Source organism: Hylobates moloch, unplaced genomic scaffold (assembly GCF_009828535.3).
Source record: "Hylobates moloch isolate HMO894 unplaced genomic scaffold, HMol_V3 SCAFFOLD_3, whole genome shotgun sequence".
In the NCBI taxonomy this organism is placed as follows: domain Eukaryota; kingdom Metazoa; phylum Chordata; class Mammalia; order Primates; family Hylobatidae; genus Hylobates; species Hylobates moloch.
In genome coordinates this window covers 85,035,812-85,056,094 of record NW_026652278.1, presented here as the reverse complement: position 1 = coordinate 85,056,094, position 20,283 = coordinate 85,035,812, and the positions used below count along the sequence as shown (strand labels likewise).

At 48.3% G+C, this 20,283-nt stretch overlaps 1 protein-coding gene across 1 annotated transcript in view; it reads left to right on the top strand.

Annotated features, from left to right (window-relative positions):
- Positions 1-13,387: 13,387 nt before the first annotated feature.
- RASSF4 (Ras association domain family member 4) overlaps positions 13,388-20,283 on the top strand; it is a 36,537-nt gene continuing 29,641 nt past the window's right edge. The window contains exon 1 of the mRNA XM_032142718.2: positions 13,388-13,502. The gene's annotated coding sequence lies outside the window, so the exon portion shown is untranslated. The remainder of the gene's footprint in view (positions 13,503-20,283) is intronic.

The window sequence follows — 20,283 nt, the reverse complement described above, 5'->3', positions numbered from 1 at the left end:
GAGGCCTCTATCAAAATTCAAAGAGGTTACATTTATTCCTACATTCATCTAGGGACCAGTAGCTTGGATGTCTCTTCTCTGATCACTTCTAAGAGGGCACAATCTTGAGCCTACAAAACTGTGATCTAGACTGCCTGAGATATATGTGATTTTATTTTTTTGACCTAGCTTTCTAGGAGTTGCCCCAGTCTAGGGTTTGGTCAGAGCATGTGCTTAAGCCCCTTGTGCCAGTGAAGGCATCTATACTTTTTTTTTAATGGATTTGTGTGTAAATTGGGGAGTGTTTTCAAGTTGCCCCACATTCTGCTCTGATTGCTCCTGACTGGCTATAGCCTAGTATTTGCCCAGCCTTCCCAATTCCCAGAATTGACTGTGATGCCAAGAGGGCTCTTGGGATCTTGGCTGTCTCTTTTCCCAGTTACTTGTTAAATTTCTGGGTGTCCTGCCCTTTTGTTTTTGCTACCGGTTTCATGGAGTTATGGGCACTTTTAATTGCTCTCCCCAAGATATTCATTGTTTTCAATAACAGTATGATGCACAGAATTATCCATATCCTGTCCTGAACAAAATCCTTCCTCTCAGGCAGAGCTATAAGCTCTTCATTCTTACTGTCTGCTTTCTCCCTGGGTAAAACGTCTGCAGCACTGCACAGGAGCTGAGAGTGGGAACTACCTGCTTCCCTGGAGTGACACCTCTGCTCTACAAGTAGGTTCTCGGGGAAGTGGCCCCTGGTATTCTCAGCTTGCCCCTTTCAGTGTGGAACCTCTGCCCTAGGAGTGAGTTGGGGTGGAGTAATCAAGGCTCCAGTATTCTCAACCAGTTGCTCCTGCAATAGAGCTTCTGCTAAATGACTTGGTGCTCAGAAGAGAAAGTAAACCTAAGTTATCTTGGCCGTGCCTCCCTAGAATAGAGCTTCTGCAACACAGGGCCAAGTGGGATGAGACACAGCAGCATCTTGTCCCTCCCAGAGTGAAATTATAGCCTAGACTGAGAGCTACAGGGAGAGGAAGCCCCCGTGTTCTTGACCACACCTGCCCAAAGTAGAGCCCCTAGGGCAGAGTTTCCATAAGGCAGAGCTGAGAGAGGGTAGCGGAGTGGATCATGGGTCAAATGCCATGGACCCTCCCTCACTGTTTTTACCAAAATTTAGTAGATTTTCTTAAATGAATGTTTCTCCATTTGCTGTGTGCCCTTAGGACAATTTCCAGAGATTTAAATGAACTAATATTTGTCATTTTCTCCAGTAAAATAGTTGTTTTGCTAGAAAATGAGGCATCTGAGCTACTGAGTCCTAAAGTACTGCTCCTAATTTTTACTTTTTTACCATGACCATGAGGAAATGGAGTGCACTGATGAGAACTTTGACCATCAAGTACACAAGACCTAGGCTTGAGCCCTATATCTACCCTTCACCAGCTATGTGGCCAGCTAGTGGAACTCCTCTGAGCCTTTGTTTCTCCATTTATAAAGAAGCAATAGTAGATTCTGGATATTAGCCCTTTGTCAGATGAGTAGATTGCAAAATTTTTTTCCCATTCTGTAGCATTGAACAATGAGAACACTTGGACACAGAAAGGGGAACATCACACACCGGGGCCTGTTGTGGGGTGAGGGGAAGGGGGAGGGAAAGAATTAGGAGATATACCTACTGTAAATGATGAGGTAATGAGTGCAGCACACCAACATGGCACATGTATACATGTGTAAAAAACCTGCACGTTGTGCACATGTACCCTAGAACTTAAAGTATAATAATAAAAAATACATTTAAAAAAAACAGAAAAAAAAGCAATAATAGTAGTACTGACCTTCACAAATGGCTGAGAATTAAATATTATCATGTAAGTGAAGTATTGGCAGGATCTTCCTGGCCCCAGAATGCTTTTTTCCTGGGACATTGGTGCCTACAGCTGCTCTGGGGCCATTTGCTCCCTTCTTGCGGGAATGCAGCTCTCTCTGCAGGCTGGAAGTCACACTCATCAAGCCCTATCTGCTGCTGTCAGCTCAGCCTAGAGCCCATACCTTGCTGATGGCATGTTTGCCTGAGAAACAAACTTCATCCCCTTTTCCTGGAATTCTACCCCATCTCACTCCTCACCAGTCTCTCAAAGAGAACTTACTCTTCGGTATGTCCAAATGGGAAAATCTCTTGCTCCATTCCCTGTGTGCCCAAGATTTCAAGCTTTCTCTGCAAGCTGGTCAGCCATCCAGCTGTCATCTGTCCCTCAAAGCCCTGGGCTCAGCTGCTAACCTGCTGGTGAACAGTTAGCTGTTTGACTACCTGGAAAGGGGAGCAAAAGGGTAGTGTTCTCGGGAGATAAAGAGGAACTGTCTCTGCTGGCCAAAATGGGGATTTCCCATGGGACTTGCTTGACTGGCTGAATGTCTTGTCATTGTCCACAGAAGAAGAACTGAGTCATGATCTTTGCACAGAAGAGAAGAGGTATTTCGAGAAGCCAAGTTGCAGTTAAGTGGAATGGTATGCCCTGAGTTTCCCATTATGACAAGGGTGAGACAGCTGCATAGAAAGAATAGCAGCATCCAGGAAGTCAGGAGTCCAGGAGTATGGTCCCATTTGACTCTGCTGGGATTTGGAGCCTGGGGTCATTGCCCACATGCAACCCAAGGGATAAGGCCATCCCAAAAGGTTTTGCCAGCTCCAAGCCTCAGGGATGCCCAGCTGTGCACATTACTAGGGAGCATTTGCCCAAACTTAAGAGCAAGCCCAAGGAAAACCCAGCACTGTGTTTAAACATATGCTGTGCAATTCTTTTTACAGTATGAGCTTCTAGATATCAACAACGACGATGATAATCACTGAGAGACTGAGACCTCAGTGGATTCAGTGCTTTGCCTGCTCCATCTCCTCCAATCCCCAGAGCCTGTGAGGCCAGGTCCCTTACAGCCCCATTCTATAGATGGGAAACCATAGTGCATGGTAATTTGCACACAGCTAAAAACAGGTAGAGCCTGTATTCATTCCAGGCTCAGAGCAGAGATTCTTAATGCCATCAGGAAACCAAAGTCTGAGGCTGGCCATAGACCTCACCTGCCTGATGGCCTGGGCCTCTCTCCTCTCATCATCTGAACAAGGGGGGTTTTGACCAGGTAACCCCTAAGGTTCTATTTCACTCAGTTTGGGCTGCCATAACAAATACCATACACTGGGTGGCTCAAACAACAAACATTTATTCCTCGCAGTTCTGGAGGGGAGGCTAGAAATCCAAGATCAGGGTGCCAGCATGATCAGGTTCTAGGGAGGGCTGGCTTCCCGGGTCACAGACAGCTGCCTGTTTGCTATAGTCTCACGTGGGGGAAAGAAGTCATCTCTCTTATGTCTCTGCTTACAGAAGCACTAATCCTACACAGCAGGGTTCCATGCAAATGATCCAGTCACCCTGCAAAGTCCCTATCTCCTAACACCATCACACGGGATTAGAGCTTCTACATATGAATTTAGGAGAACACAATTTGGTCCATAGCAGGTTCCCTCCAGCTAAGTCACCTGGGATGCTAAGTGTTCAAGGTGGGGTGTGGCAGTGCAGATGAAGAGGAGGAAAAAGTGGCTGATCGATGTGGGAGATAAAGGAAGCACGAGAAAGGGGAGCACTAGCTCAGGTGGAGAAGGCAAACGGAGCCACTCCCCACTTTGGTTGTGACTGCTGCTGACTGCTGGAGGCCTAGTGCCCTTTGGGTTTTCCCTGAGTGACTGATAATTCCTGAGCAGAGCTGGGCCCTAGCAGAGCCTGGGAGCTATGCCAAGCTCTCCCACCAGGCCCCAGCCCTGCCACCTCCAAGACCAGAACAAGAACCCTAGCCTCAGCAGGGTCTCCCCAACACCATGCAGATAAAAAGTGGCCAAGAAAATGTCACCTTAATACTCAGGAACACAGCATGGACATCCAGGCTGCTCCTCAGTTTCCTTCTAAGGGCCCAGGTCTCCTGTTATTCCTGCTTGCTGTGCTCCAATCCCTGGGACTTACAGAGAAGGCTGGCAAACAGAGTCCAGCCAGCACCCAGCCTCCAAAAGCCTCTTGTGCCCAGAGCCCAGAGCTCACTGCCAACTCCCCAAGCCTCCAGCAGCCCATGGGGGCTTTTCTTAGGCCCAGCTGCTGCTCTCCCCTTCACCAGAGCATTTCCAGTTCCCATTTCTCTGGCCTGAGTGGCCCCCTGTGCTCCTGGCCACACTCCCGCTCTCTCTCCCCATATCTGGGTCCTCTCCCAGCTGCCCCAAGCCTCACTCCTCATGCATGGTGCTCTCCCAAGGAGCTGCTCTCCCAGATTTCCGTCTCTCCAGCCTGTTCCCTCTCTCCCTCTTGAGACCCAGCTCACACATTGCAGGCCGTGATCTCGCCCCTGGAATAGACCCCCTCAGCTGCTGGGACTCTGCAGGGTTGTGGCAGGCATTGCAGGGCTTCTTCCAGGGGATACTATTGACCCCCAGCTTTCTGATGGAGCTTGAATTGTCCTGGCTTATGTACCTTCCTCCCCTTGGCCAGCCATGTCCTGCACTGGGTCGGTCATAGTGGTCCACCCTCCCCAAGGTGCCTGCACCCTAGTCTTGGCCAATGGGAAGAAAGGGAAGGTGACTGGGAAGCTTCTGGAAAAGGTTTCCTTCCCTCAGTACTAAAAGGATCCCTAGGTGGGGCGCCATGGCTCACACCTGTAAACCCAGCACTTTGGGAGGCCAAGACGGAAGGATTGCCTAAGCCCAGGAGTTTGAGACCAGCCTGGACAACAAAGTGAGACCCCATTTCTACAAAAAATTAGTCAGGTGTGGTGGTATGTACCTGTGATCCTAGCTACTTAGGAGGCTGAGGTGGGAGGATCACCTGATCCTGGGAGGTCAAGGCTGCAGTGAGCTGTGATCGTGCCACTCACTCCAGCCTGGGAAACAGAGTGAGACCCGTCTCAAAAAATAAAAAAATAAAAGGAGCCTCATTGGAACACTCGTCCTCTTCTTCCCCTGAATGTGGGCGTGTCTGAGGGAAAGCACAGAAATTTGCAAATATCAAGGAGAATTAAACCAATATGCTGAAGATGGCAATGAGCAAAGAAAGAAAGAACTTGAGTCCTTCAAGATGACTTTGAGACACTGAATAAACCAAGTCTGGAGCTACCCATCGCTGGGGATTTTTATTATGTGAGGTCATAAAATCCCCATTGTTTGGGTTTTTTATTCCTCACAACTAAAAGCATCCCAGCCCACAGTGTCACTTACCCATCCCCTTCACCATGTTTGGCGGCGAGAAAATATCCCTGCCAAAGGGAGATATCATACAAACTCTTCTTCACCTATGGCCCAAATCAGGCCCTCTGCTTATTTTTGTAAATAATGTTTTATTGGAACACAGCCACACTCATTCACTTACATATTGCCTATGGCTGCTTTTGCTTGAGCAGTTGCAAGAGAGACAGTGCGGCCTGCAAATAGGAAAATATATTCATTATCTGATCCTTTACAGAAAATGTTTGCCCATCCCGAAGGTTGACTCGTTAGACCAATGGAGTAGCAAACATTTCTCAAAAATTGCCACAGGTTGCACAAGTAGATAAAATCCCAGGGAAAAGAGACACCATTACATGCTAAGGAACCTTGGAATGCCCTGGCATCAGGCCATGCTCTGCTACAGAGTCTGTCCTGATAAAACACGAGTATGAGCTGTGGGTCAAACTCTCCATGCTTACTGGTTGTGATGGTTAATTCTAGGTGTCCACTTGGTTAGCCTATTGTGTGTCTGATCAAACACCAGTCTCGATGTTGCTGTGAAGGTATTTTTTCAGATGACACATACATATAAATCAGCAGACTTTGAGTAATGAAGACTTCCCTTTGTAATGTGGGTGGGCTTCATCCAATCAACTAAAGGCTTTAAAAGCAAAGATTGAAGTGCCCTGAAAAAGAAGCGACTGTGCCTCAAGGCTGTAACATGGAAACCCTGATTCAGTTTCCACTTTGCTGGCCTGCAGATTTCAGACTTAACACTGCAACATCAACTTACCTGAATCTCTAGCCTGCTGGGGTCAGCCTGGCAGATTTTGAACTTGGCAGCCCACAATTACATGAGCCAAATATTCCTTATAATCTATCTATCTAGCTATATAGTGAACTACCTAGCTAGCTATACGCATGTCTTTCTTGACCTCAATGGGAGATATATATAAATATATATACCGTTTCTCTGGAATAACCCTGATTAATACACTAATCATTCTAATTCTGTCTCAGCTGTAAGTTTGACAGTTTATTCATTATTTTGAGAGCATTTGTTTCCAAGGTAAAAAGCCAGAGATGATCCCCAAATGAGACAAAACTTAAGACAATTTGCAATTACATGGCTCTATCCTTTCTTAAACACTAGTCCTTAGTTCACAGTTAGGAAGACTGGGAAGGCAGCTTGGGCATGGGCAGCCCCCATCAAACGGGAGGCTTAACAGAGGTGGCTTTGATGGCAGGCTGGGAGGTGAGGTCAACTCAACTGAAGCATCTTTAAACACAGGGTTAACAGGTCAAGTCTAGCTAGCTGTGGGCCAGCTTGGCCCTTCCTCCTTGTGGAATGTTTCACATTCCTTGGAAGCTGCATAGTTAAAAGAGATAGAGAGGACAGAGCTTCCCCCCAGGACATGGGAGCAGCCACATTGTCTGGCTGGTGGGTTTTCCCAGAATGCCCTGAGGATGGTGTGTTTTAAAATGTGCAGTCCAGGAGCTGGACAGATCGCCCTTGTTTGCGCATATGTGCTGTGCCCTCTCAAGGTTCCTTTACTTCTCCATCTGGGAGGTCTCCACTTCCTTTGGCTGTTTCACATCCTGGCTTGAGGGAAGGTCCTGATCACTTACTAGTTCACAGCTTTGCATCTCAGTGGTATCTCACTATTCATAGGAATTCTGCAGCCCAAGCTGCAACACCAGGCTCTTTGTGGAGGAAAATCCATTTTTAAGACATTCTCCTTTGAGAAGCGCCGTCCTTCTGTAAACCCTCCTACACTGAACTGTTTTGTGCCTACTTTCCTTTTACAGTGCTGCTGTTTGTTAAATGATCAAAATATTGAACAACATAAAGTTGCTTTCTGATGTTGTTAAAATTAGAGTTATATTGAAAATGCAGTTTGTTCAGAGTCTTGCATCATCGTAATTATTTTTGTCTTATTTTTAAGATGTTATCAACTCACAGCAGTTACAACGTCCATTAATAATAATCAGCTTACCAGCAGCCCCACACTGTCTGTGCCCCACACGAGAACAGCCCAAGGCAAAGGTAGAAGGGTAGTGAAGTGTGGATGGGTGGGGAGGTGACACAGTCCTGGGGAGGCAGGGGCAGCCTAGGAAAGTGGAGAGATGTCCTCTTCCAGCCTTCCAGTTTGTTCTGTTGGATAAATCTATATCTATATCTAGATAGATTAGATAGATAGATAGATAGATAGATAGATAGATAGATAGATAGATAGATATTTTTAGTAGCAGGAAGATAGGGAGGTGAGGATAAAGGGAAAAAGCTATCAACAAACCAGGCCTAGTTATGTTCTCTGCATGTGGGCTTTCAGACTGTCCTTGTCCTCACAGATGTGTTCGGAGTAGACATGTGTTAGATAGCTCACCCTTTTCTCAGAGACCAAGTAGAGAAAGTGCTTGAGCCAAGCATTTATTTTTTCCTCAAAAGCAAGTTTCAACAGCAGTTTTTAACTATACCATCTTTTAAAGCAAGCTCTCCCCATCCTAGGAAACCCTGTGCTCAGGCACTTATTAGTTCTGCAGGGTGGCATGCAAAGGCTTTTCTAAAGCATAATCATAATGGAAAAATAATACATAAAATCTGTGCATTTATGTGTGTCTGTTTAACAAGAAGGCACTTACACAGCATATATCATTAAACTTTATGTGCATTTGGAAAATAAATTATCATTTCTAGCCTGCCTCTGGTACGGGTTGAAGAGTAAAATATATTAACCTAAAGTTATTATTCATATGCTAACAAATGGAGTTAATGAAAACTATTTCATATAGAAAGGAAAGACAAGTGGTATGCAGATTTTTTGAGAATTCACCTGAAAATTGATGGTAAATACAAAGTCTTCTGTATGTTAAGATCATGCAATGGCATGACCTCATTGCTCAAGGATTTCACCAAAGCAAACAGAGCAAGAAACGTTCTGTACGTGGTCTCTTCTATCAAGCACGCACAATCATCAACTGTTTTCTAAAGAATACACATTTGGAATCACACAGACTTTTTGAAAAATTGCTTGAAAAGGTCATTTGTGGTGAGGCATAGTGGCTCATGCCTGAATTCCCAGCACTTTGGGAGGCCGAGGCAGGAGGATCATTTGAGTCCAGGAGTTAGAGACCAGCTGGACAACATAGAGAGACCCTGTCTCTACAAAAATTTTAGAAATTAGCTGGGTGTGGTGACACATGGCTATAGTTCCAGCTACTCAAGAGGCTGAAGTGGGAGGATCGCTGGAGCATAGGAGGTCAAGGTTGCAGTGAGCTGTGATTGTCACTGCACTCCAGCCTAGGGGACAGAGCAAGCAAGCCCTGCTTGAAGAGAGAGAGAAGAAAGAAAGAAAGAGAAAGAAAGAAAGAAAGAAAGAAAGAAAGAAAGAAAGAAAGAAAGAAAGAAAGAAAGAGAGAGAGAAAGAAAGAAAGAAAGAAAGAGAGAGAGAGAAAGAGAGAGAGAGAGAGAAAGAAGGAAGAAAGGAAGGAAGGAGATGGAAGGAAGGAAGGCAAGCAAGCAGGGAGGGAGGGAAAGAGGAAGGAAGGAATGAAGGAAGGAGGGAAGGAAGGAAGGAAGGAAGGGAGGAAGGAGGGAGGGAGGGAGGGAGGGAAGGAAGGAGAGAGAGAGAGAGAAAGGAAGGAAGGAAGGAGGGAAGGAAGGAAGGAAGGAAGGAAAGAAGGGGAGGGAGGGAGAGAGAGAGGAGAGAAAGAAAGAAAGTGAAGTAAAAGTCATTTGTTTTAAATTTAATGTTGGATACAATGAAGGGGGAAAAAATCACATAAAGCCATCCATAAAAGGCCTTAAGGAATCAATCAGATCGATCAGAAATTAATTCAAAATCCCATTTACCATCTTAAGAGAATGGCTTGAAAATGGTTCTCATTATTAATATCATTTACATCAAGATATATAAACCTATTTTTCAGGACTCAAAAATCTAAATTACATCTCAACAACATGTGATCGTACCCAGGCATTTCCCCCTGGGAGCACCAAAGGGAAGAAGGTAATTTTTCGGTCTTTTGGAAGCTGTGCCCTGGTGCCAACATGCCTCAAGCCAAAACCACACAGAGCAGCCTGCCTGACAGACGGGCCCAGTAGGATTTATCAAGCTCTTAGGCTCTTATGAGCTTCCCTACTTGCAAGTCAAACATAAATTTATCCTTTGTGGCTCTTTCATAAAAACATTGGCTCGTGAGTGTTTCCATTTGTCTTTTTATGGATCTTATAAATCAGTCCAAACTGTTTGCAGAATAACAGCATTTCCTAAGTCTTTCTGAGGTAGGAAGGCCAAAAAGAATGCAATTGCCCAAGATGAACACAATGCCCTGCTCACTTAATGGACTCCCAAAGGCCTCCTTTACTGGGGTGGTGCCCTGGAACAAGGAGTCTTGCAGGAACTTCTGTGTGGCCTTGGCTCCCCTGAGACCCAGTGTGTTCCATTAGAGGTAGATGTTTTTTCCTCACTCCCTGGTGGTAGACACCACCACATGGGGCCACCAGGCACAAACCTGGACTCTACCACTATCTGCACATGTCATTTGGAGGGGGAACTCGGCCTCCCTGAGTCTGGTTTCTTACCTGAATCTCGCAAAAAGAAAAAAAAATCAATCATACTTCAGATATTGATTAAACACTGTGACAATCCAGACAGAATCAGTATTTAAGGAAACATAGTTGTCTCTTCCTCCAGGAGTTCATGATAAAGACTGGAATATACAGCATGCCAGAGTGGTATGTGTGGGTCAGGGACAGGCATTTTACAGAGGGCCCAGGGAAGGCCTTAAAAAGGAGGTGATTTGTGATTAAAGACCTGAAGCAGGGGAAGGAGGGAGCGCTGTGGACATCTGGGGAAAGAGCCCTCCAAGGGAAGGAATAACCCTGACAGGAACAGGCTGGGTATGTGGAAGAAACAGTGTGATCAGAGCAGGGAGAAGGAGAGGCAGTAGGAGGAGATGAGGTCAGAGAGACAATTAGGGGACAAGATCATCTAGGGAAGGGGTTGGCACACTACAGCCCTGCCATCCATTTTTTAAAATAGTTTTATGAGAACCACAACCATGTCCTTTGGTTTACATATTGTCTATGGCTACTTTCAAACTACCCCAGTAGTGGTAAGTAGTTGTGACACGGACCATTTAGCCCACAAAACCTAAAATATTTACTATCCAGCCCTGTACAGAAAAGGTTTACCAACCTCTGCCTTGAAGAAATAGGGGCTAATTTTTCTCCATGGTAGGGAGTCTGGAGTAGGCAGTGCAGGGATGGTGCAGAAGCTCCATGATGTTAAGAAGGATCCAGACACCTTTGATCTTTATGCTCTGCCAGCCTCAGCATGCGGACATGTTGCTTTATGATCTCAACATGGCTGCCAATGCTCCAGACATTATACATAATGTCCTCATTTGAGACAGGCAGGCAGGAGAGACATCTGTTCTTTCTACCAGAAAAGCAAAAGTTATCTTCACCATCCCTCAGATCTCTCCTCCCCCAGCACACCTTCTCCTGTCTCTGTGTCTAGAAGTAGGTCGTACGGCCACTTCTAGCTTCACTGAAAAAAAAGCTATGAAAAGGATTGTCAAGACTTACACAGCTGTTTTGTTTTTTTTAACTGTAACCCACAGTAAGAAGCATACATAACTGAAACATAAACAATGCAAACAAAAAGTTCCACAAAACAAAACTTATATTTACTATTTGTGCTGTACATTGATATTTTCCCTTGCATTTTTTAAGTACTAGTCACATCATCGACCAAATTAATTTCATGACCCACTATTGGGTTGTAAGTAGAGTATGAAAAATACAAGTGGGCATGAGCCATAACTAGGGGCTGGCATGTTGCTGCTACAGACAAGTTGGTTTTTCTCTCTCCTTTCCCTCCCTCCTTCCCTCCCTCCTTCTCTCTTTCTTCTCTTCCCCCTTCCCTCTTTCCTCCCTCCCTCCTTCCTTCCTCCCTTCCTTCCCTCCTTTCCTTCCTCCCTTCCTTCCCTCCTTTCCTTCCTTCCTTCCTCCCTCCCTCTTTCCCTTTCTTCCTTCTTTCCTTCCTTCTTGTCCTTTTCCTTCTTTCCTATCTCTCTTTCTTTTTTCCAAAGAAGGAAATGGACATTGGCTGGCAACCAACAGTATCCGCAGCCTCCACCATAAGTGAGCTAGAGACCACACCCAGTTCTATTGAACCCTGAAAGAAAAGGTGACCCTTCCTTCTGAGGGAACTGAGGATGCTGACAATGGACACTTGTGTCTGATGTAAAATGCAAGCACTCACAGCCATAAAAGAGAATAAAATCGTGTCCTTTGCAGCAGCATGGATGCGGCTGGATGCCATTATCCTAAGTGAACTAATGCAGAAATAGAAAATCAAACACCACATGTTCTCACTTACAAGCAAGAGCTAAATATCGGGTTCACCTAGACATAAAGATAAAAACAATAGACACTGGGGACTTCAAAAGTGGGAGAGAGACAGTGGGGCAAGGGGTGAAAAACTTCCTATTGGGTACTATGCTCACTATCTAGGTGACAAGATCAATCCCAAACCTCAGTACCACACAATGTACAATTGTAACAAACCTGCACATGTATCCCCTAAATCTAAAATAAAAATGGAAATTTTTAAAAATGCAAGCAGTAACACCAACTGCCCAGGAGTGCTGAGGGAACTGCATGGGATCCCCAATGTAAAGCACTAGCATAGTGTCTGAGCCGTAATGGGTGCACAGGACACATGGGGTTGCTGTCCCAAACCCAGTCCGAGCCAGTCATGGCCCTGTGAACAGCATTAATTAGGTCAGAGAGAACGATTCACACTCGAGTTCCGGAGAGCCCAGGGAAACTGTTATGTCACCCTGGTGTTATGTTTACTTCTCCTATCAGGAGTGATTAAATTCTTAGGATCTCATGCTCAGAGGTTGACAGTTATATTGAATTTTACCCACTTTTAAAAAACCTTTGGAAGCACCCAATTATTGGTCTCAGCTTTGATGAGGGCTGTGGAAGAGCAAATGTGTCATGACAAGTCACCAACCACAGGGACCCTCAGAGCTGTCAAAGGATGGGCCATTCTCCAAAAATTCAAGAAAATGCAGAAATGGGAGGGCCCCTGGACTGGGTATCTTCAGTCCTGTCACTTTTTGCAGGTGGGGGTTGCAACATAAGTCATACAGCAGCCATACAAGCATTAGCACAGCCCCTCTAAGTCGAGGTTCAGGGACCCATGAGACTCAAATCCTAGGCTGATTTTGGTGCATGTGGCCACCTGCATTTTCTAGAAGATCCATATCAGATTCTAAAATGGCCATGACACCCTTAAAATATTAGGAAACGCACATTGAATGAAACTAAAATGATTTATGTTAGGGGTGGGAGAGAATAGGTCCAGAGGTCAGAGCTGGGAATGGTGAGATGAAGCAGAAATTGCAAATGTTTTCCATCAACCCCATCCCCCGCCTTGCCACCCCCACACCCCAGAAACACTGAACTGTTCCCAGTTCCCCAAATGGCCTGTGGTTTTCTGTCCTCTCTGCCTCCGTGCTGGCAAATATTCGTCTAGGAGGCAGTGACTGGGAGAGAAAGACTAACTTCTTCTTATTCACCAGATCGGATTTCTTAAACGATAAGGAGTTCTAAGAGGCCATGCCAAGCAAACAGCCAGACTGTACAAAGTTGCCCCTTGAGCAATAAATAGCAAATGCTCTGGGCTTCACTGATAAGCCTCCCCAGACTCCAAGCCCCACCAGGCATGCAGACAAGTGACTGCAGTGATTGCAGCGCCTGCGCAGCGGCCGTTGTTGGAAGTACAGGAGTCCGCGTTACCCCGCAAAGTCCCTGGCCGCCGCCGGCACACCGAACCTCTCGGGGCTGAGTCGGGCTGCTTTCTCCGCGCGTCCCGGGGCGCCCTCGGGAACTCAGGAGCGCGCGGCGCGCTGAGCAATGGCCTGGGGACACCTGGCAGATCGCAGGCCCCAAACCTCCCCCGCCGCCCCTCGGGTACCGCCCGGCGCCCGGACTCTACCGCCGTTCCCAGGGCGGGGCGGACGGGGCGGTGCCATTGGCCGGTGCGGTGTGAGGGGCGTGCTCGGGGCGGGACGGAGAGACCGGGGCGGCACCATTGGCAGTGCAGGGCGAGAGGCGGGGAGCGGGGCGGGGCGAGGGGGGAGGGGCGGGGCGCGGGGCGGGCCTGGCCCCGTGCAGCTGAAGCCGGGGGTCAGCAGGAGCTGGAGGCGCAGCTCCGGTGCAAGCGAGGGCACGACACATGCAGTGGCTTCTGGACTGCGCGATGACTGGACGGTGAGTGATGAACGAGCAAGAGAATGCTTGGGCGTCCATGGAGCATCCCCTCCGACCCAGGACTGCCACCAGGCAGGGACGCTGAAGCCTGGGTACTTGTGCCCTTCGGCCGCAGCGCGCAGGGTCCCTCCCCCTGCCAGCCTGGCGCATTGCGGGGCCTCGTGCTCATTGATGAGAGTGGGCACTGCACCTGGCACCTCCGTTAAGCATTTTAGGGGCTACAACCTGAGCACGACAGGTGAGCGTGGCCACTGGCTACACCTTTTTTGTTCACCTTGTCCTTAGCCAGTTTCCTAGAAGCACTGATCCTAGAGTTGGGGAGAGAGCCTAGAGGCCTCTGGCACAACTCTGATTTCACTGATGGAAATCAAACGCCAAGATAATAGTAGCAGCGAGGTCTGTCTCACAATCGCTGTCTGTAGAGGGCTTGCCTTGCTCTGGGCCAAGTGCTTTAACACTTGTTTAAAGCACTTTCGTTATCCCATTTTGAGAAAACTGAGGCTTAAAGAGTTATAAAATTGTCCACCTTTACCGGATGAGTTGGTGATGGAGCCAGGATTTGAACCCAGGGCTTGCTGTGCCCCCGAGTCTCTGCTCTTCACCCCTAGTCTCCGAAGCTCAGCCTGCCTGCTGCCCTGCTCTTCTGGGCTCCTGACTCCGGTCCCGTCCTGCACTTCCCAATTCCAAAAGATGCCTCAGAGTTTTCATTAACCTGGCACGGCAGAGGGAGGGAGGCCTCCTCTCACACCAGAATCAGTGCCCAGGCCAGGGCCAGCACTTTCTTAAAACACAGTAAGGACAGCTTCAGGAGCCCCATTTCACATAGGAATTAAATAAGGTCACACAGCAAATAAGGGCTGGGCTTCTGGAATTTGAACCCAAGCAGGTTAGACTCCAAAGCTATGCTGTGCACTCACAGAAGAGCCCCTCGCTGGCTTTGCTGTAGTTTAACTGCCTACAGTATTAAGGTGTCAATCAGGATTTGTTGCCAGAAACCTTTTTTTTTTTTTTTTAAGTTAGAAGTGAATTGGTGAAGTAACAGGTAAATGTAGACCTTCCTGCCTTCTGTTCCTCTGTGTGGTTCCTTAGCTACTGCTGCCAGGACAGCAGGTTAGGGGAGAAGACAGGGAGGGAGAGGGTCAGAGGAGAAAGAGGAAGGGAGAGAAGAGGAGAGAGGAAACTCATTAAACTTAGGTTAAAAAAATGCTGGCCGGAAATTGTCATGGGCTGTTTCAGCACTTTGTCAGTGTATGTGAAGGCTGTTGTCATTAGTTCTAGCCATAATTCTCTCTGTGTGTAGTGCTGGTGATTTGACAATAAAAAGGTTGATGCCACAGATTAAAGTGTCTATCTGAAACTCAGGAGATGGGGCTGTATTTCCACCATGAAGCTCCAGTGGGTGGCCTGGAGGTCAAGAACAGAATCAAGGTCCAGGGTCCCCCTGGGTCAGGACCAAGTGGACCATGACAGATAACAAAGAACATGAACGAAACTTGGGTGTGTGTCAGAGTTCAGATTCTGGAAGTGCAAAGCCTCAAAGGGGAGACCCTAATTAGAGGGTCTGCCAGAAAGCCCTCTGCCCCAGGCCCCTGGGGTCTGGGGCCTGGTTTCAGGGGTCAACTCAGACTCTCTCCTCACTCATGGCCACTCCTGCAGGGAGGTCTCACATTCCCATGTCTGGGGCCCCACTGTCTCTCCAGAGCCCCCGACTCCCAGTGTCAATAAGAATAGTAATGGGAGCCTCTTTTCATTATGGGTGAGCCCCACACAAGGCTCATCTTACAGGTCTCCTCATTCGTCTTCACAGAAGTCATCGAGGATTATGGTTATTTAATTGATAAGGAGCCCAAGATTCAGAGAGGGAACTGGACTTGCTTAAGGTCACACAGCCAGGCAGTCACAGAGCAGAGCTTTGAACCCAGAGCCTTGCAAAGGCTCGGTGGTTATTCTCTCACAGATTATGTTTGGGGAAATTGTTTTAAAATAAAGAAAATCAAATAGGAAGTGGCTGCACTTCCTAAAGCTTCAACAGTTTTCTTATTTTTGTTAAAGAGAAACTTATAGTTCCCAGGGTCTCCTTTTCTGGCTGCCCCACCTTCTTCCCTAGGATATACTGTTGAGGAAGAGGCTCGGAACCACCTCCCTTTGCCCTGCCTGACCTTGTGATGCAGGGGTAGGGTGTCATTGAGCCCCATAGCTGCAGTGCTGGGAAGAGCCCTGAAGACTCTATCAGCTGCCACAACAGCTCTGGCTAAACTGAGGCCCAAGAGACAGTGCAACATGCTAGGATCACAGGCCAAGTTAATGCCACAGCAAAACTCACATGCAAGGCTCTACGACGTTCCTCTGCCTCCTCTTTCTTGCTGTGACAGGTTTCAGCAGGGATTCTAAACCTGGGATCTGGGGATCTGGGAGCACATGGACAAGAGCTGTCTCATCCCCCTGCAGTGATATGCAAATTGTGTGTGTGTGTGTGCACGTGCATGCAGATTGCAACAACATGCACATACATGCGTCTTCTGGGGAGAGTGCACTAAGCTTTCAAGAGACTCCAAAGGACTCTATGACCCAAAAGATTCTGAGACCCTTGTGTCTCACAGGGCCCTTGTGTCCCCAGCAGTGACATGTGGCACACAGGCCTGGGGCAGTGGACAGCACAGGTGAGGGCAGCCATAGAGAGCCTCCAGAGCAGCCCTGCAGCAGCAGGCACCCAGAGGGGTCTGCTCCTCTGCATTGCACTCCCAGCCCCAGGCAATCAGGATATTGGCCAGTGCCCATTTTAAGCACATGTTTGGCCCGAAGACTATAGCTAAGAAGATATTTGTTTCTGTGGATCTTCTCTTCCATAGGTGGGAGGCAAGTCTGGTTGGTGGGGAAGTTGAGGAGTGGTTCGGGGGGTTCCAGGAGCAGAGAATGTATGTTTAAGGTGTAAGGGGGAGCAGGAGGACTGGAAATGGTTTTCTTGTCCCAAATTGCTTTGCCTTGAAACAAGGCAGAAGCCAAAAGTCTTGCCCACTGGGAAGGCTGGTCTGTGATCTACATGTGTGCTCAGGGCCAGACTCTCAGAGGAAGGGGAGCTGTATCAGGGAGGCCTGGATGCTAGACTGGACTCAGAGAGACCTGTCAGTGAGATTCCAGGACCGCAGCCGGGAGTAAAGTTGACCCGGGCCTGTGTGGTCAGCCCGGGGCAAGACGGGAGTGGAAGTGGAGGGGAGCTCTGTGCCCGCCTCTCTTGGACTCCCCTGGTCTCCATCACCTCCACCTGGACAGTGCAGAGTCTTCTGGGGCAGGGAGGAGTGAGTTGAGTCAGAGGGATGATGGTGGGAGTGGAGAGGAGGGGTCTGGTGATTGGAACTGGGCAGCAGGAGGGGACAGCAGTGTGGAAGGAGGTGGGAGCAGCAGCTGCTGAGTCGCTGCCTGCCATCTACAACCAAACAGCCGGCTCTCACCACAAAAATGCTTGGCTGAGGGTACCCCCTCAGAGGCACCTGGTGCTGGCAGGCACTGCAACTTCTTCCCCGGCCAGGCTCCTGCCATTTGCTGGCTAACAGGTGCTAGGAGGGGCCTTTTAAAGGTTCATTGTCCTCTGTGCCCTGCTGCCGTTGTGGCTGGCATTCAAATGTGGTAGCCAAAGACTGCAGCCAGGGACTTAGTCCCCCCAGGAATGCTGGTAGTGTGGCCTGCACCTGCTCTGTGGTCTGCACTTGCTGTCCTCCTCCAGTGGGAGCAGCTCAGGCCCCCAGCTGTGCCCCACACCCTTGTCCTCCTTTCTTTTGCTTCCCAGGTCACTTTCTTTATGACCTATTTGATTTAAATCATGCTGAAAAAAGAAAATAAAAGTCATAATTTCAGGAAATGTGAAAACAGAGGTAACCAAGCTCTCAGACTTCATAGACATGCTTAGAACATTTTAATTTGAGTGCCTGTATGTTTTCCCTTTTGCCAAGTGAGGACACCACATCTATGTTGGCCACGTTTTATGTAAGAAGGGACACTGTCAGAAGGAAAAGCAGGCAGCACAGTCTTAAAATAAAAGGCTTTCAAGTGGACTCAATTTCGTGTCACGAAAGCCTCACTTCACTGGGCATATTCTGTTCCTTTTGCCACTGGCCTGTAGGAATTGGGCCCCGGGGGTGACTGGAAGAATCACAGTCACCACCTTCTGTAATAACTGTCCCCACAAACACAAAAAAGGAAAGACGGCCCATGCCTAGCAGCTCTAAAGCCCCCAGCGGCCTTTGTCCCTCAGTAGCGACAGCAGGCTGCCTCTCTGCACGGCTGGCAGAGCAGCTGCTGAAGTGGAAAGGGGGAACAACTCACTGCTTGTTCACTGGGACAGGTAGCCGTGGCTGGCATGCTGCCCAGGGGGCCTCCTCTGGGATACAGAGAGCCCTGGCTGCAGCTGATCACTCTGGTTGGGGACAGAGTGTCCTCCAGCCTTGGAAACAGGCGTGGAGGCCTGAGCTGTGTCCTGGGACCTGGGGGAGGGGAACGGGCCCAGACAAAGAAAGCTGAACTTTCCCAGCAGAATGCCATGGCTGGGGGGAGGGGAGGGCCTGCTGGCCGACTTGGCCTGTCCAACTGCATCTGTCACTCTGTGGTTTTGAGCCTGAGCCTGGGTGGCAGGCCAGCCCCAGCCCATCCTCTCCTGACTCCTGCTGCCACCCATGCAGCCTCGCTTTAATCCATTTGTGTATTGGGCTTCTACCTAGGATCTAATTTCAAGATAAGGTTGTGCTGTTTACAAAAGACTGAAAAATACTCCGGCAGAGATTCTCAAAGTCCCCACCCAGTGCACTTGGAGATTCAATGCAGAAGGCTGTTCCAGGAAAATGCTCCAAATAGAGAGATGGCTCCCTTACCTCTCTTGTTGGGTGTGCATGTTCCCCCTTGCAGCTTGCTCCTGCTACAGCTGTCTTTCGGACACCTCTTAGGTACTCATGCAGCTTCCTGTAGATGTGATGTCAAAACGAATGAAATTCATCAAAATGAATGAAAGTCTGGTAAAGGGAATAGGGCGCAAGCACAGTGTTGAGATCTGCAGTGGAATTCTGTGAGTGATCCTGGAGCTCAGGGAAAACAGGTCTTCTTGCGGTGTTGGGTGTGAGAACCAGAGAGACCAAGTGACTTTTGTGGGAGCCATAGGCTCTTGGCCCCTTAAAGTTTCACTAAAAATCACAGACATGAGGTGGATTGATTAATAGGAGAAAAGGCATACACATGTACTTCAGGTGCATGCATGGGAGCATTCAGAATGATGGTCCAGCTTCGCAGTGAGTTACAGAGACTTATATACCGTTTTCAGGTTACAGAAAGAATGGGGCTTAGATTCTGGTGAAACAGGCTATGGCAGGAGGAGAGGCTTGGCTAGTGAAAGTTACCTTGCTATGTAGATGAAGCCTCCCTCAGAGAGACTTTTAAAGGTGTGGATTCTCAATCTCTCCTGGATGTGGGGAAAGACCTGGAAAGGGGAGGGGCCTGGCCGCATTAATGGAGATTCTCTACAGATGCAAATTTTCCCACTGAAGACACTCTGCCAGCCACTTCTCTCAGGATGGGCAAGTGGCAGCCATTTAAGAATACGTCAAAGAAATATATGTTGGGGATAAAATATTTTCATCTCCTGGGCCGGGCACGGTGGCTCACGCTTGTAATCCCAGCACTTTGGGAGGCCGAGGCGGGCGGATCATGAGGTCAGGAGATGGAGACCACGGTGAAACCCCGTCTCTACTAAAAATACAAAAAAAAATTAGCCGGGCATGGTGGCAGGTGCCTGTAGTCCCAGCTACTCGGAGAGGCTGAGGCAGGAGAATGGCGTGAACCCGGCAGGCGGAGCTTGCAGTGAGCCGAGATTGCGCCACTGCACTCCAGCCTGGGTGACAGAGCGAGACTCCGTCTCAAAAAAAAAAAAAAAAATTTTCATCTCCTTCCCTTGCTTAGGGCCATGAAGCTAATGAGTGCTAGAGGACACAGAAATGTGTGCCTCTCTCAAAGGAGAGACTCTCTTTGTGTGGAGCCGAGGTTCCCACCCTGTAAGGCTCAGGACCCAGCCCAGCAAGCTGGAAGAGGCTCCCTTTGCTGCAGTGAGCCCTGAGCCACCTCCCTCAGCCTTGCTCGCTGACCCCCCTGCCCTCCTCCCCTGGGATGGTGTGCTCGGTTCTCTGCCCCAGCTGTTTACCCTACAAGCCCACCTTGCCCTTTATCCCTTCACTTTGCCATCTGCAGTCTAGGACTCTCCTTTACTTTCCTCTTGGTTTCTCTCCTCTGAGCAGCCACCCCCAGCTGGTGCCATTCAATCATGGCTGGAGACACTCAGCACATTGGTTGTGTCCTATAAAAAAGCAGGCGTGCAGGGGAAAAGCACTCCTGAAGGCTAGCAAGGGAGAACCATGCTTTTCAAGTAGTATTACCCAGAGCCCTAGGAGACAAGGCTGTCTGCCACCACCTCACTGTCAACCATGGCAATCCCCTTTAATCTGTTTTGCATACATTTTCTATTTGAACAAAGAGTTCCACAGTTAAGAAAATTTCAAACCCATTGGAGGTCAATATTCTTGTTGTACAGATGGGAAAATTAAGGCCCAGAGAGGAGAAGGCATGCAACGAAGCACCCCAGAGCTCTTTAGAAGGCATCTTCTATGAATAAGTAACCACTGCCTGACTTATGGGAAATTCCACCTCTAAGTGTTCCTACTACATATGGCAAAATGAACTTCTTCCCCACACGCTACAGGAGACCGGAAGTAAATGTAAATCATGCCGTGTCGTGAATCAGAAGTCA